This window comes from Ursus arctos, unplaced genomic scaffold (assembly GCF_023065955.2).
Source record: "Ursus arctos isolate Adak ecotype North America unplaced genomic scaffold, UrsArc2.0 scaffold_9, whole genome shotgun sequence".
Classification (NCBI taxonomy): domain Eukaryota; kingdom Metazoa; phylum Chordata; class Mammalia; order Carnivora; family Ursidae; genus Ursus; species Ursus arctos.
In genome coordinates, this window is record NW_026623111.1 from 34,070,216 (window position 1) to 34,087,381 (window position 17,166).

The following is a 17,166-nucleotide window of genomic DNA, read 5'->3' on the forward strand; positions in this document are numbered from 1 at the left end:
AGTACTGTTGAATGGCCTTTGAATTAAGGTGTATGCTGAATTATAAAAGATAGGGTCCTATCCTTTCAAGGTGTTCTCTTCAAGCTGCTACTTCAGCTGCACACTTAAGTGTCCATTCCAGCCTTTTATTGGGTTAGCAGTGTAGATGGTACAATGCATGGTCGGAACAAGAGCACTGCTGTTCCCCCTTCTCTGTACAGTGGGTATGTAAGTTCATGGTAATGTTATGCAATTATACATGATGCTAAATTAGACATTCTTTAAGCCCCTGGTAGTGGTGCTGCCTGGGAAGTGTGACCAGAAAAGGCAAAGCCAGACCTGGAATAGTGAGTGGGTCAAGCACAGACAGGATAGAAAATTACTCTTTCCAGGGTATCAGTGTCTTGTTGGTCTTACTGAAAGATAGTACCATCTGAGCACTCACTGTTGTTCTCTACTGCTGGCAAGGTGGACATTTAGCAGTGGCGATTGCGAGATCATTTTGGTGAGAGCGAGCCCAGCTGATGGTCCATGGACCCATGGACCATGCATAGGTCCATTTCTTTCACCATGCCTAGTCTAGTTCTTGCCTACTTTATTCAAGCATGGGAAAAGCTGGAGACAGAGGGTCGGTGGACTGAGTCATCCTGTCCACCTGTCAAATGCCTTCTCTGAAGTAGATTCTCTCTAGTGGACGTTAACTTGTGATAGAAGGGTCTTCATCTCACTTAAACCTTTTTTAGATGTATTATTTGCTTAGGGTTTGCTTTAGTTTTATGATGAACTTATGTAACTGTGATAATAATCTTCTGGAAACATTTTGCCATTTTCAGTGAAGGGTAGAAATCTTACTTCTGTTTAGATCCCTTAGCCCTCCCCACTTGAAAAATTTGTTTTCTCTACACACATCGAGCACCCCATCAATTGGTATTATAGTTTTTGCCTCAGCCACAAACATGATTAAAAAACTCAGGAGAAGTATAATCTATTATATCCACCCTCCCCCCCCTTTTGACCTACTACATTGTTATTTCTTCCTTTCTGAAGTCATTTACTTTCTGTTTGGAGAATTCCCTGTAGGCATTCTCTAAGGGTAGGTCTGCTGCTCTTAGAGGTAGAGATTCCCTTAGTTTTCCATCATCTGAGAATGTCTTAATTTGCCTTCATAACTGAAGGATTTTTGTGTGTGTGTGTGTGTGCCAGGTATAGAATTTTTAGGGTTGACAGTTTTTTTTGTTTTTGTTTTTTTCTCTCAGCATTTGAAAAATGTGCTATTTTAGTATAATATAAACCAGTACTTTCAGGGCTAAAGTTTAATTATATGATTGCAGTCTAAATAACCTATTTTGATTGGAAAAAGAAAAGGCAGGGTACAATTTTGCTCCTCATATTGCAGAAAATATTTCTTTTTGAGGGGAAATACACATGAAAACTTTTTTTTTTTTTTTTTTTTGGCTGATCCCAATGGTAGTTGAATACTAGGTGGTTTTTCTTGCTTTCTTTTTCTTCTGAGACATACAGAAAGAAGTACCAGCTGTTCTAAGGGCAAAGAGGATGAAAACACACACTAACAGTTGAGTCCAAATGAGCAGCCTCCTGTGTCTGCCACAGAGAGAAGGGAGCAAAAATCCATCTTGGGAAGCTCTCCGAGGTGAAGTGTAGGGAGTTTGGAACCAGGGATACCTGGCTTTGATTCCCATCTCCACCATCTACTAGGTGCTTGATCTTTGGGGAGTGATTTAACCTCTCTAGGTCTCAATTCCCCCATATATAAAATTGAAATAATAATACTTCTTTGAGTCATTGTGAGAATTTAAACGGATGAGATACACAGGCTTCTAGCAATGTGATTCATTCTCAGTTGTCTGTCCAGGGTTTTTCAGTTGTATTTCTTCTTCCCCCTTTCACAAAGAGACAATGTAGAGGTTAAGGAAAACCTGTCAGAAGGGGGTCTATCTCCATCTTGGGAAACAAGGTGAACTAGCCAAGTTAAAATTTATTGCAAAAGGCATAATGGGAATCTTTTATTTCTTTAAAAGTTGTTATGTTATCACCTTCAGAGTTTATAGTGAGTTACTGTTGTTTAGTTTATTAGTTTAATTATCTTAATAAAGGTAGATGTAAAAAAAATGTTTAGTAGGCTGGGTCAAATCAAGGGAGAGATATCTTACAGCAACTTGAACAGAGAAAGTTTTATATAAAGAATTATTAACTACAATAGGACATTGGAGCAATGAGGATTTTGCTAGTAAGAAGAGAACATGAATGAATACAGTGTAACAGATGGAAGGGCAGTTACCACCCAAGGCTGAGATAGAGAGTGCAAGGAATAGACCCCACTCTGCCCTCCTACTCCACAGCTGAGATCTGAACCTGATGGGAAAAGGCACAGCACTAACTGGATGTCAGAGAAGTCACTGTGATGGTATCCTGGAAGAATTTACTGGAAATCTGCCCTCAGGATCTGCCCTCTAGGGCTCTGGGGAAAGTTGTTGAGGAGGTGTCTCATGTGTAGCATGCTACAAATCCGCCTGAAGGTGGTGATGGCCACTGTCCTGCTGCCATCTTTGTACTTCAGGAGACTGGCTTTGGAGAAGCTGTACACACTGCAGGAATCCGCCAGGCAAGTGCCTCAGAACCGGGAAGCAAAGCCCTTTCCTCCTACAATGTCTCCCCAGCAGCCTCTACTGACAAAGTTTGACACTGTGTAGCAGACAGTGGAAGATATTTAAGGGGCCCAGATCCATTCTCATCGAGCAAGCAAAAAGGAAGAATTTGGAGATAAGAGGTAATAATTTATGACGAGTACATAGGGATAGAGAATTCATGACTGAAAATCTGTGTTAGGACTTAGTAAGAGTGCTTGTCTTAATTTCATATGAAGCATTGGCTTAATTATTCAAACCATGATATCAGTGCACCATGCCTCCTGGTGATAGTAATTTGAAATTGCATTTCAAATCTTTGTGCCAGTTAGATTTTTTATAATTGAAATTGTATAACATAGGCTATAAGATTGTGGCAAACATAATACTCTATACCCAGAGTTCCTAAACTATAAGTTACATTTAAAAACCTGTTTCTAGTCAGAGGTACATAGATTGCAACATAGATATTATTGTATAAATTTGAATATGATTTGATTTGATCCTGAAAAATTTATTTTAGTATTAGGGTGAGGAGTTCAAATGATAGCTAATCTTACAGCTCAGGTGATTCAGGTTTAAGCCTATCAGGTTGGTTTTAGGTTTACAAAGGGGATTAGATACAAGGGTTCTAGAATAAGCTCATGATCCTACTAATTGAGTGACACGCTGAGCAGGTACAAGGGTCTGCAGGATGGAGGAGTATTATTAATGGACTTTCATTAGAAGTTGATGCCATGTTTAATTTTTTCCCTGGATTTATATAAATATAATTTTTTTGGTAATGTTTGGTTTATTTTTGCCTTCTCTGTGACGTTTAGAATTTTCTTTAAGTTTAAGTGTCATCGATATACAATATTATGTTAGTTTCAGGTATACAACATAGTAATTCAACAATTATATTCATAACAAAATGCTCACCACAGTAAGTCTAGTTGCCATCTGTCAGCAGAAAAAGTAATTACAATATTATTGACTATGTTCCCTAGGCTGTACTTTTCATCTTTGTGACTTATTTATTTTATAGGTGGAAGTTTGTACCTTTTAATACCCTTCGCTTTTGACAATACGTTTCTTTTGGAAATTCTTCTCTCCTTTGTTTTATGTGGCCCTATTTATTTTCCTCTTTTAGGCTTTCTGTCTTTGTTTCTGTTGTTCTGAAGCATTTAAAGTGTCAGTATTCCTAAGTTCTATCTTTGATGCTGTTTCTTATTCTGTATGTTTTTTCCAGGGTGGCGGTATAATATCACACTTAAAAGCACAGAGCTTCGAGTTAGAGAAATCTTGAATATTAGCTCTGCCACTTCCGGCTTTGTGATCTTGGGTAACTTAATATGTCCAGTCTCAATGTCCTCAGCGGTAAAAATGAGCTACCCTCTCTTACCTCCTAGAGTTGTTGAGATTTTGAAATGAGGTATATGTAAAGCCTTTATCATAATACATGGCACACAGAAAGTGCCAAATAAACAGTGCTTTTGATAATCTATTTGTCTACTTCAAATAATATGCTTATGATTCCAGATCTTTAGCTTAAGTTTCTCTATTGGGGCTCCAAATCTCTGTATGTAGTAATCTGTATCAGTGGTTTCAAAGGCCGTTTGTGGTCTGTTGTAAATCAGTGACAAGGATTACATGGTAGAAGAAGAATTGAAAAAAAAAAAAAAGGATTTCAGTTCAGTTTTAAATTGAAGACAAGTTACCTTAATTCAATAAATTGCCTTTTATATCAAGATTCATGCCTTAATTTTTGGTGTCGAAATATAAGAATGAAATGTCGATATAAATAGATGATAGTTTTTAAAGAAGACATATCCTCACCTAGCAAAAGAAAGAATTGGCCGTCTTAAACTGGTTCCTCATATTTATTTGAAAATTTTGCTGGTGTGTGAAACCTGAAAGCCTGGGAACCTCTGATCTGTTGGGCAACTTTACTTGAATAAACCATATGTGCCTCGAACTTGACACTATAAAAAGTGTATTTATTATCTCCTTCTTTCCATTCATACAAAACCCAACTCCTTTTTCTTGTATCCTATAAAGGATGTCATAACTCTCCATCCCAGTTGATTGTCAGAAGTGAATTATCCTCAAACCTTCCCGGGTGCTGTTACCCTTACACTTAAGTGATTGCTAAGTCCTTCAGTCTGTCTCTTGGTATTTCTTGATTCATACCCATTGACACTGTCATATTTTTTGTTGTTGTAATTGTTTTCTTCTTACCTCCAGACTCCTTTCATTCCACTTCATCCTGTCTTGAGCAGCCAGAATGATCTTTTACTTCCCTGCCTAAAATCCCCCAAGATCTGGGTATCTCCTTTGGAGCCAAAGCTTTCAGTACAGACAGAAATCCCTCCCTTCCCATCTGCTAGTCCTCCGTCATGTGGCTCCCTCATGCCTGCCATAATTAACTGCTTGCTTCTCTATTGCTTGGAGTCTTGGTGCATCCAGTTCTACATGCTAGTAAACATCCTCTCCTCATCTAGAAAATCCCAATTAGTCCTTCAAGGTTCCATTCAAGTTTCTACCAACAAGACAGATGTATAAAAACTACATTTGGTGCGTTGGCACATTTTCATACCATTTTCCTTCATTGTTGAGTAAAAGGGTATAGCTAAGGGTACAACTGAGGGTTGGGCAGAAGGCATAGGCTGCATGCTATTAACATAGCTATACAGTCCTCGGCTCCGGCACTGCTCTGCAACCAGGACTGTTTGCAAATATGAAGTGTGCCCTCTCCTTTTAAGTACTTAGGTATGTCTTCTGTGCTATGTGTAGCAATAACCAGAAACATAAATTAAAAAAAAAAAAGATTATCAGATGAGATCAGCTAATGCAACAACTTGTCTTCTTGAGGAAAAGTTCTAAAAGCTTAGTAATCATCCTCTATTTTCTTACAGGATAGTTCTTGTTGTGAATTGTACCTCAAGACTCAGAGGGGACCCAGAGAAGTACCATTGCTTATCCTTAACTATGCCTTTCACCTCTGTTGTCCAGAGGGGCATATCAGAGAGAAGAAACTCCCTTTCCCACTCAGCTAGGGCAGTTGAGCTTCAGGAAAGGCTTATATTATCTAAGCTTGATCAAAGGCTTAAATATTTTTGTAATGCTTCATGTCTGTCATATATGTTCTTGATGGTATGAAAGTACTTTGCTACTGTTTCAGTTAGAATGCTAGGTCTACAATTAAATACCCACCTGAGCATTTGAGACATTTTATTCTCTTACGTTACAAAGCGTATTGGAAGAGGCGGTGCATCTATTTCATAAGCTCTGTGATGTCATCAAGGACCCATTTTCTTTTCACCTTTCTGTTCTTTGGCACATTTAATTTTTGTCCTCCTTTTTTGCATCAGGTGGCAAGATGGCTGCTGAAGTTCTAAGCATCACTATGACATGGCATTATCCCAAATAGGGAGGAATCAAGAGGAGACATTAAAGTCATGATCAATAAGACTAGTGATAATCTAGTCCTTGGAACTGGCACATTGCCGGCCTAAACACGAGTGGGTTTTGTTAGCAAGGAAAAAGGGGAGAGAATGTCTATTGGGTAAGCAACTAACATTGTCTGCTACATATAATCCTTCCTTTTTAACCATGTGAAATATAACAGTGTTGCATAAAGCCTCTATCTTGGGTTTAATTCTCCTATGTCTGTATCCAGACCAATTTTCTTTCTTCTCCCTTGTTTCCCCTTGACTTTCCACAATTTAACCTTTCCTTCTCCTGGCACCTCCCCATCACCACCCAGTAGATTTAAGCAAGTCCTACTAGATATTTACTACTATGTGTTAGGTTGAACAATGTGAACTTGCCAATATTCACATGTTTTTCCCACAAAAATTTCACAATTTACCCAAATAATTTGGGACAAATGGAAAGTAAATGATAACTATGGAAGATAAGTATATCAAAGTTGTTTAAAGCCATCAGAGAATGTTTCAAATGATGAAAACAGATCTAATTTGCAACTTAAAAATCAGTGATAATTTACATTGGACAACTTCATCTGGAAAAGAGAAAAAAAAGTCACCTGTTAATAACATTGAATCGCATTCCTAGTGATTGACAACGGTGGACAAGATGTCTACTTTTATTTCTTAAATTTGATTCAGGTCATACCCTGCAGAGAGAATGACTTTCTTTTATAGTGTGAACTACTGTTTACCTTATACCTTCCTCTATCCCAGTTGGGTATATCACAACGTCTGCACAAATATTGAAAAAGGAATGGAACTCAATAGAGAAGAATTAATCTTCCTATAGTAGGACGCTTAAAATTAAAAAAAGATGAGTGGAAAAATTCAGCTCAGAGGGGAAAGATAAGTGTCTCAAACACTCGAACATGGAGAAGATCCAGCACTTTGCAGGAAGCCGTAGCCAGACTTTGTAACAGGAGAGGAAGTCATCTGGAAAATGGCATTTCTCACACACCAGCTGCAAGTCAATCTCCTGGGTAAGAGTATCGAGTTAAACAACCCTTGTCGGTCTCTCGTGTCTATGAATGTAATAAGATTCCAGCAACAGAATCATTCTTTTGTTCAGTGGTTTCCCACTTGCTGCTCACATCCCGCTAAAGTCTTCTTCTTCTCCAAAGTCTTGTCCACCAAGTTTCATGTGTTTAGTCCCATATGTCCTTTTGGTGGTCAAATTAGATCAATAGGTAGAACCAAGTAAAAAATAAAGCTGCACTGTGATCATTAAAATGTAGGCCACTTAACAGCTGGACAGGGACAGCATGAGAGCTTTTGAGGAATTAAGAAATGAGAACAAAGAAAGAGAACTAAATATAAATATGCGAATGACCAAAAAAAGGGAAATGAAGATTGTCAAAAAAAGGGCGTAAAAACCCACAAGACAACAGCAAAGTGAGAGAAAAGATTTGTACTAGCTGGGAAAATGTGGATCACAGTTCTGGCTTCACCAACTAGATATGCCATTTTGAGCAAGTCACTTAATCTTTACTTTTTAAAAACAGCTTCACTGAAATTTCATTTACATTCCATGCCATTCACCCATTTAAAGTATACAATTCAATGCTTTATAGTATATTCAGAGAATTGTACAACAAGTACCACAATCTAACCGTAGAGCATTTTATTACCTCCAAAAGAAATCTCATACTCATTAGTGATATTTTCTCCTGCCTCAACTTTGGCAACCACTAAGCTACTTCTGTGTCTGTAGATTTGCCTTTTCTGGATATTTCCTATAAATTTCACTTATGTAATGATTTCAAGGTACATCTGTGTTATAGCGTATATCAGTTCTTCATTCATTTTTATTGCTGATTTGCATTGTCACACTTTATAATTAAAGAAAAAAACCCACCAAATAGCGATTTTCCTAATATTTTAGGTTACCTCTGTGAACTTTTTTTTGGTTTTTTTGAGTTAATTATCCTTGAAAGAAAAATAAATTGTCATCCCTTGTCTGGGAATGACTAAGATCATTATGATTTACTTTCATGAAGGGGAAATAAAAACTGAGGAACAAATAAATACCTGTATTTGCTGAAATGTAGAGGAAACTTACCTCAGACCTTGTGATTCCAAGGACTCAATACCAACGTTCACTTGTTTGTCATTAGTTCATTCATTCAGTGGATGTTTAGACTTCCATGCGCAAAGAACTATGTGTTCCTTTATTGCCCCCAAAGAAGGGATATGTAGGTAACTAAGATACAACTAATTCTTATCAGCCTTATCAGAACCACCAGTCCTAGGAACAAAATGTCTTCATCTAATGCCTGTTGATGTGTGGCATCACAGAGCCAAAGGGAGAAGGAAGAGAGCACGCCAAAGGGTTGTAGGCATAGTTTTCTTCTCAGGTCTTACGGACATTGGAGTCTGTTTGCTCAGACACCTACTGGAAATAGAAAATCCTTCTAATTAGTTAAAGTTATCTCAGGTAGTTTCCTTGTTCTACAATATAAACCCATAAGAAATCTTCATGGCCTGGGCAAAAGCTGTAAGTTTTGGGGGTTGTGAAAAACTGAAAAAAGTACGTGCTGGCAGACAAGAAAACAGCCAGAAGACACAGTCTGTGAGGTCTTAATAAGAAAATTGGCAATGAGGAAGCTTTTCTGGAGCAAAGATTTCCTCTGGGTAAGAGACCTTTGCCTCTAGTCACTTTGTGTAATGTCCTTATTCAAAGCTTCTAGACCAGTATTAAATAAAATGACATATTGGGTGTTTGGGTTCTTAAGATCATTCTTTTATTTTATATGCCCCTGAGCAGGTAGTTCTAGAATCTAATATTAAGTTCAGTGTCTCAAATTTAAAAGATAGGTAGAGGCCCTAGAAAGAGCACAAAGGAGTACCTAAAAGAGAAATTTAGGGCTTATGAGTAAAAATTTGAAAAGAAAGACTCTAAAAAGGAAACATCATGCTATTATTGGCCATGAGAAAGAATTGGATAGTTATTTCATAAAAATGAAAGAATGGTTGCTCTTTGTGGGTCTCAACACAGAATAATTACAAATATACCTTAATAACTGAGAAGTTTAATATTAAAGGAATAGTTTACCAACAAAAGGCCTATCATTTTTTGGCAATTTTATGCCTTTTTGTATAAAGCCAGAATAATTGACCAGATTGATTTAATTTGTGAGGTAAAAAGCTAATTTAGTGAAAGTATATATTCTGTACCTACTCTGGTGAAATTTACCCAGGAAAAGGGAGAGAAAGGGACAAACCTATGGATATGGAATAAAATTACAATACTGTAAAGAATGGATACTCTTTTATTAAAAAACTTAGTTCTAATGGACAATTTCACACAAAAAAATTGCTTAGCATAACCAAATGAAGAAGAAATAAAAGCCAGAAAATCTTAATAGACCTATAATATCTAAAGTAATTGGATCAGTATTTAAAAATCTAGCCCTCTTCCTATTAAAAAAACCAAAATGAAAACCAAAAGAGAAAAGACAAATAAAACAGACTGAGAAGTTCAAAGGCAAGTTATAACACTTCATCAAGAAACAAATAATTCCAAAGCCATAGAAATCCCTCCAGAGAATAGAACAAGTAACACTTCCCAAATAATTTAATGAGGCTAATATTGTCATGAGGCTAAAACCAAACAAGGTTTTTTTGATAAGAGATGATTAAAAGTCATTCTCCCTTTGAAATAGAGATATGAAATTCCTGAACAAAATTATTAGCAAACCAAATCTCGCCATGTATTGAAAAAAAAATTCATGGAGAAATTGAGCTTTTCCAGGAATTCAAAGAAGGTTTAATGTTTAAAAATGCATTGCAAAGCACGATACGACTGTTTATTTAGATTATTATTATCAAAATTATTCCCTTCCTGATAATTCAAGAGCCTAATGAGGGCAAAATTGTGTCTATTTTTTTTCACTGTTTTATTCCCAGTTCCAAACATATGTGCTCTTGGTAGGCACTCAAATATTTTTTTCCTAATAAATTGAATGGCATGTGGTTGGATATCATAAAAATTTAGTTTCAGAGGTATTTATAGAAACTAAAATGTGTCAGATGTTCTGAGTCGATTTTAAAGTGGCAAAAAAGTTTATCTTTTTAAAAGTAGAGATAATGTCCTAGGGAATCCTTTCTAGTTCTTTTGCTGTCAAGATGGCAAAAAAATGTATCTAGTACTTGATTCTTGGCTAATATTGGACTGACCCATCCTCACTGAGCCACAGAGCCTTCCTCAGAGACCTTCCCAACACAGTCCTAAAGTAACCTAGTATCAAACAATTGGAATTGGCACATGTAACACAACCTAGTTGGGATTTCTGTGTTGTCTCGGGGAAAAAAAAATCACATTTTTTACTCTAACAAAATATTTAATTATATATTGACTGATGATACCAGAATAAAAACAGCCTCAGGAAAGCCTACCTTTTAATGTAGATCCAATTTCTCCACTTGGCTTTCCCACTGGAATGAATACAGGACTTAATGGCAACAGTTTGGGACAAATTATCATTTCAGATTCAGCCAAAATCACTTTTTGTTTTTATTTTGTAAAAAACCCTAATGGTTTGGTGAAGAATTTGGATTCTAATTGCAGCTTGGTTTTGGCAAAGATAAACAAAGATTATAAATATTCATGTGTCTAGATGATATATCTCAAGTTATTGTCCTTAAACCTCTCAACTAAATTCTAGCCAGAGAAAGAAACACATTTCTCAATTACTTTTGAAAAGTCATATGTTAAGTGGCCAAGAGGTTCAAGATAGTTCCAATAAATCACATAATAGAGATGGTCTTACTTAAATTGTAGACAGTTATCTGGCAAAATTAATTTGAGGTTCAGAGGCAAGATAATCGGTATCATTTTCTATAACATTCAGGCACTTTTAATTGAACGGTGCTGCTCTATCCTTAGGGGTCCTTTCTCCAGCTGAAGCAATCATACTGTTAAAAGTGTCAGTTTCAATCAGTCTTGCACCAGAGAATACCATTTGGCCATGTAAATATTATTGAAGAGATCTAAAGATGCTTTTTCTGTGAGGGCTTAGATATTGAACTTCCCTGATTAATTTGTCTTTCTGCATACAAATCTCACTTTCTCTACAGGCAAAGACTGAAAGGTGTTTTCCAATTTTAACTTGCCTTATCATTTACAGATGTAATGCTTTTCTTATTTGAGATTAAAAAAATGAATTACCAAAGCTTTTCATTTTTTTGTCTCTGTGTATAGAGGGATAAAGTATATTTCTTAGCATTTTTCAAGTAGTTGACTTTAAAAATTTTCTCTCATAGTTGAATGAAAAGTAATTATTATGTAATTATAGGGGCGCCTGGGTGGCTCAGTCGTTAAGTGTTTGCCTTTGGCCTAGGGCCTGATCTCAGGGTCCTGGGATCGAGCCCCGCATCGGGCTCCCTGAACCGCTGGGACCCTGCTTCTTCCTCTCTCACTCCCCCTGTTTGTGTTCCCTCTCTCGCTGGCTCTCTCTCTCTCTGTCAAATAAATAAATAAAATCTTTAAAAAAATTATTAAGTAATTATAAAACTTAGTAAGTTTAGACAATGCCACTCTTAGAAATATAGCCCTATAAAAATTAGAAAAATAAGAAACTTCCTGCCTGAAAAAAATTAGAAGCATTGGGCTGAAATAGGATTTGAGTATATCAATAAATGTGCCTAAAATAATAACAATACAGATATTGCGAATCACTCAAAATATTAGCATTGTCTCCTAGACTTTAATTTTTATGGACAGATTTTTAAAAATTAACTCGTTACATAAATTTGAATAAAAATAGCAAGAAATTATTTGATCTATCAAATCATAAAATAAAGAGGATTTGATTGTTTTGTGAGAAATTAAAGGGCTGATATCCAAGATATGTAAAGAACTTCTCAAACTCAACACTTAAGTAGGGATATCATAAAGAAATGGTAAAAGTTAACTAAAAATAGCAGCGCTTCTAGGAGGAGCTAATTCTATGCCTTGGGAAGAGAGATTTCAAGATTAGGCTAGAAAATTTTGTTGCCAGAAAGCAAGTACACTTTGAAATATTCTGATGTGGTGTTGACAGGACTCAGAAGCCAACTTAAAAAGAGCTTTCATTGGCCAAGCTGTGACAATTTAAGCATAGAAAAAGATAAAAATCAAACTGATTAAAACAGCAGAGCCTAGGAGAAGCCATTATTCATAATTATGCTTAAAAGGAAATGGAACCTTATTTTCTTTTCATACAAATGGTACTATATTCATGTTAATTTCTTTAAAGGAAAATAATATTTTCAAGTTTAATTATATAAATATGAATATATATAATATATATATAATTTTATATATATAATTATTTATTTATTTATTTATTTATTTATTTATTTATTTATTTATTTATAATTTTTAGGATGGGTAAGATGATATCCATACACAAAGGATAATGGTCCGCACCATCGTTATGGTATTTTTTTGGAATCTACCTTGCTCACCATTCTTGTGTGCTTTTTGATATCCTTTCAGGGATTATTTGTTCTCTTCTAGAAGTATATTTGCTTTTATTTAGGGTGTCTTAATGGGGGAATCTGTTTTCATCTAATAACTTGTTTTGCCCTCATTCTTGAATGAGAATCTAGTTGAATATACAAATCCAGATTGACTTTTGAATACATTTCCTCAACATTTTTCTGGCTCCCATTGTAACTACTGATCTGTTTTTAGTCAAATTGTCATACTTAAAGATATTCTTTTACCTGTGAATGCTTTTAAGTTCTATTTTTGTTCTTTATATGTGAACAGTGACTTTGTGTTTTTTGTTTACTCTTCTGTCTTCAGAGCTCAGAATAGCGGCTGATATTACTTGCTCAATAAACAATTTTTGAATGAATAATTTAACAGTTTTCTGTAGTTTGAATCTGACCCTTGTCATGGAGTTCTTGGATGAGTAACATGAGACAAAGTGCCTGAAGAATATAGTATAGTACCTGGCATATAATTACTGCTCAATAAATGCTGCTTCCATGTTTATTGAGAGAAAAAGATTATTAATCTCTGTAATAGGAAGAGAAGGATCTGTTACTCTATGACCTTACGTTCTAGAGAGTATGCAATACACACACATGTGCACGCATCATATCTTCTCATTATATTTCCAAACTTAAATACAAACATTGATTTCATTTCTTATTTTCCCCCACTTTGGCACCCACAAAAAGGGTGTGAGTAGTAAGATGTACAACAAAAAGATTTACAAAACAAAAAGAGTTACCTCTCTAGGTCTGTTTGATGGTGCTGCAAGTACGAACCAAGGATTGCTTGTTTAAGACTAGGATGTAGTCTTTACAAACTGAAAAGAAGTTTATCCTGTAAAAAGGCCATTTTGATGAAAGTTTGTTCATGGAGTGAAAGCATTAGACCAACTTTTGAAATAAATTGTGAGTGAAAGCGTTAAAAATAGTAACTTTCACATATTGAGTTTGAGAAGTTCTTTGTAGATCTTGGATACCAGTCTTTTATCTGTAGTATCATTTGCAAATATATTCTCCCATTCCGTGGGCTGCCTCTTAGTTTTTTTGACTGTTTCCTTGGCTGTGCAGAAGCTTTTTATCTTGATGAAGTCCCACAAGTTCATTTTATCTTTTGTTTCTCTTGCCTTTGGACATGTGTCATGAAAAAGGTTGCTGTGGCCGATGTCGTAGAGGTTGCTGCCTATGTTCTTCTCTAGGATTTTGATGGATTCCTGTCTCACATCGAGGCCTTTCATCCATTTGGAGTTTATCTTCGTGTATGGTGTGAGAGAGTGGTCAAGTTTCATTCTTTTGCATGTAGCTGTCCAATTTTCCCAGCACCATTTATTGAAGAGACTGTCTTTTTTCCACTGGATGTTTTTTCCTGCTTTGTCAAAAATTAGTTGCCCAAAGAGCTGAGGGTCCATTTCTGGGCTCTCTATTCTGTTCCATTGGTCTATGTGTCTGTTTTTGTGCCAGTACCATGCTGTCTTTGTGATCACAGCTTTGTAGTACAGCTTGAAATCCGGCATTGTGATGCCCCCATTTGTTTTTCCTTTTCAACAATTCCTTGGCGATTCAGGGCCTTTTCTGGTTCCATACAAATTTAAGGGATATTTGTTCCAGTTCTTTGAAAAATGTCATTGGTATTTTGATTGGGATAGCATTGAAAGTGTAGATTGCTCTAGGTAGCATGGACATTTCAACTATGTTAATTCTTCCGATCCATGAGCATGGAATATTTTTCCATCTTTTTGTGTCTTCTTCAATGTCTTTCAAGAGTGATTTGTAGTTTCTAGGATATAGATCCTTTACGTCTCTGGTTAAGTTAATTCCAAGGTAACGTGTGATTTTTGGTGCTATTGTAAATGGGATGGATTCCCTAATTTCTCTTTAAAATGGGCAGAAGATATGAACAGACACTTTTCCAATGAAGACATACAAATGGCTGACGGACACATGAAAAAATGTTCAAAATCATTAGCCATCAGGGAAATTCAAATCAAAACCACCCTAAGATACCACCTTATGCCAGTTAGAATGGCAAAAATTGACAAGGCAAGAAACAGCAATTGTTGGAGAGGATGTGGAGAAAGGGGATCCCTCCTACATTGTTGGTGGGAGTGCAAGTTGGTACAACCACTCTGGAAAACAGTGTGGAGGTCCCTCAAAAAGTTAAAAATTGAGCTACCCTATGATCCAGCCATTGCACTACTGGGTATTTACCCCAAAGATACAGACGTAGTGAAGAGAAGGGCCATATGCACCCCAATGTTCATAGCAGCTTTGTCCACAATAACTAAATCGTGGAAGGAGTCGAGATGCCCTTCAACAGATGACTGGATTAAGAAGTTGTGGTTCATATATACAATGGAATATTACTCCGCTATCAAAAAGAATGATTTCTCAACATTTGCTGCAACATGGATGGCACTGGAGGAGATAATGCTAAGTGAAATAAGTCAAGCAGAGAAAGACAATTATCATATGGTTTCTCTCATCTATGGAACATAAGAACTAGCAAGATCGGTAGGAGAAGAAAGGGATAAAGAAAGGGGGGGTAATCAGAAGGGGGACTGAAGCATGAGAGACTATGGACTCAGAAACAAACTGAGGGCTTCAGAGGGGAGGGGGGTGGGGGAATGAGATAGGCTGGTGATAGGTGGTGGGGAGGGCATGTATTGCATGGTTCACTTGGTGTTATATGCAACTGATGAATCATCAAACTTTACATAAAAAAAAAAAGTGACTTTCATGTTAAAGGTGATATTCTTGGGCCATGTCATTATAGGTATTTTTTTCCTGCAATGTCTTCATAGAAGTTCTGTTCTATGTATACTGAGAGTTCTAAACTTCTCTCTGAATGTGTTCAAAGAAGTGAATCTCTAATTATGTTCCAAATCCATCAAGTAATTCCATTCGAGATTTCTGAGGAGATTCAATGCCCATATTTTCATTCATCTAATTTTTTTAGGATATGGTTATTTAAAACTTCTAATTGGACAGAATTCACTATTTTAGATCAAGTATTTTTAACACTTACATGATTCTAAAGTCACACATTCAATAAAAGTCATCATCAAATTAATTATTTGACCAAATTGTATTTACTTTGCTAAAATTATGCTTTGCTTAAATTTATAAAGCCTACTTTCTGATAATATCTTATATATGATGAAATTCCACGTTCTGTGGTTTCCACTTGGGCATATTCAAGCAGATTGGGTTACCAGCGTTACTAGAAAGACTCTGTAATGTTTTATAAAATGGTCCTTTGGTTTGGAACTTCCGAGTGAGTGAGGTATTGATTTGAGATCAAAGCATGCTTAACATAGTCCCTCAAAGTGCTCAAAAAATACCTGCTAAATGGAAACGTTTCAACCTTGGAGTGGGGAAAATGATATTTAACAAATGTGAGTGCTTTTTTGCATATGGCAAGGAATTTCGAAAATTTCGTTCGGTCCCATGTACCTATTCCAATGTGATGCATGTGTGTTACATTTGGGGTGAGTGGTAACAGCTTCACACAAATGTAGCAGCCCAATGCTGTGCCTCCCTTTCCCTCTCCCACATGTGATATGCCTGGCCCTACAGCCCGTTCTTTAGAAAGCTGCAAATCTAAATGCCTAGATCAGTTTATGGCTTCTTTTTTTCATCCAGCACAAACAAAAGAAAATGTTGAGAGGGTGGAAGAAAGTCCTTTTCCCAAGCATCCGGAGAATATATGTTCTTTTGAAAGTAGAGAGGAAATTAAACTGTGGCTGAACCATTTTTCTTTTTTTCTTTTTGAAAGCTCTCTATTGTTTGATGTCCATGATGGTCATTTAGACTACTCTAGGGGCTGCTGGAATAATACACTTACTTAGCAGAGCTTGGAAATTTCTTAAATTTGAAAAAAGACAAAGCTCAAAGATAAATTTCATTTCTGTAGTCTTTGTTTATGGTTTGTATTTGGTGAGACTGATCTGTAATGCATTGCATCTGGGCAGTGTAGCCGTTGCATCCCCTACCAAATTGAAGAAGAATGTTTATGCCTGCCAGATGTTGTTTTCATTAAATTATTGATATTTCTATTTATACAAAGGTAGCCGAAAATGATCTCATAGGTTCCTTGTCAGCTCTACGACTCAGTTTCCCAGATGACTCAATGATTTTACCTTAAATCTATGGCACTTATGAGAATTTCTAAATTATCACTTAGAAATAATTTTTACGTTTATTTTTATAAGGTAAGTTATATGAATTAATAAGTGGGTCATGGATTAATACAGCTGTTGGTTGGAAATGAGAAATACTGTATGTTTTAATACTTGAAGGGAGCTACTAAGAGATGGTATCATTAATTAGTTTTGTGCATGGACTTTGGATTTCACGCTACCCTTGGTTGAGATCCTGGCTTGGTATATCAGTTAGCATCTTTTGATTGCAAAAAACCAAATGTTGGCTAACTTAACCAAAAAGTAAATATATTGGCAAACTGTTAAGATATAATAAATCTGAAGTTTGGAGAACCATATCCTGACATAGGCAGAAACCAGTAGTTTGGGGTGAGTACTACAGGAAATTTCTCAAGATAGAAATAGTCAGATCAAGATGCAGCTTCTGAT

General features: G+C 36.2%; 1 protein-coding gene across 3 annotated transcripts in view; it reads left to right on the forward strand.

Annotated features, from left to right (window-relative positions):
* GRXCR1 (glutaredoxin and cysteine rich domain containing 1) overlaps nucleotides 1-17,166 on the forward strand; it is a 296,287-nt gene that overhangs the window by 74,401 nt on the left and 204,720 nt on the right. The window lies entirely within an intron of this gene.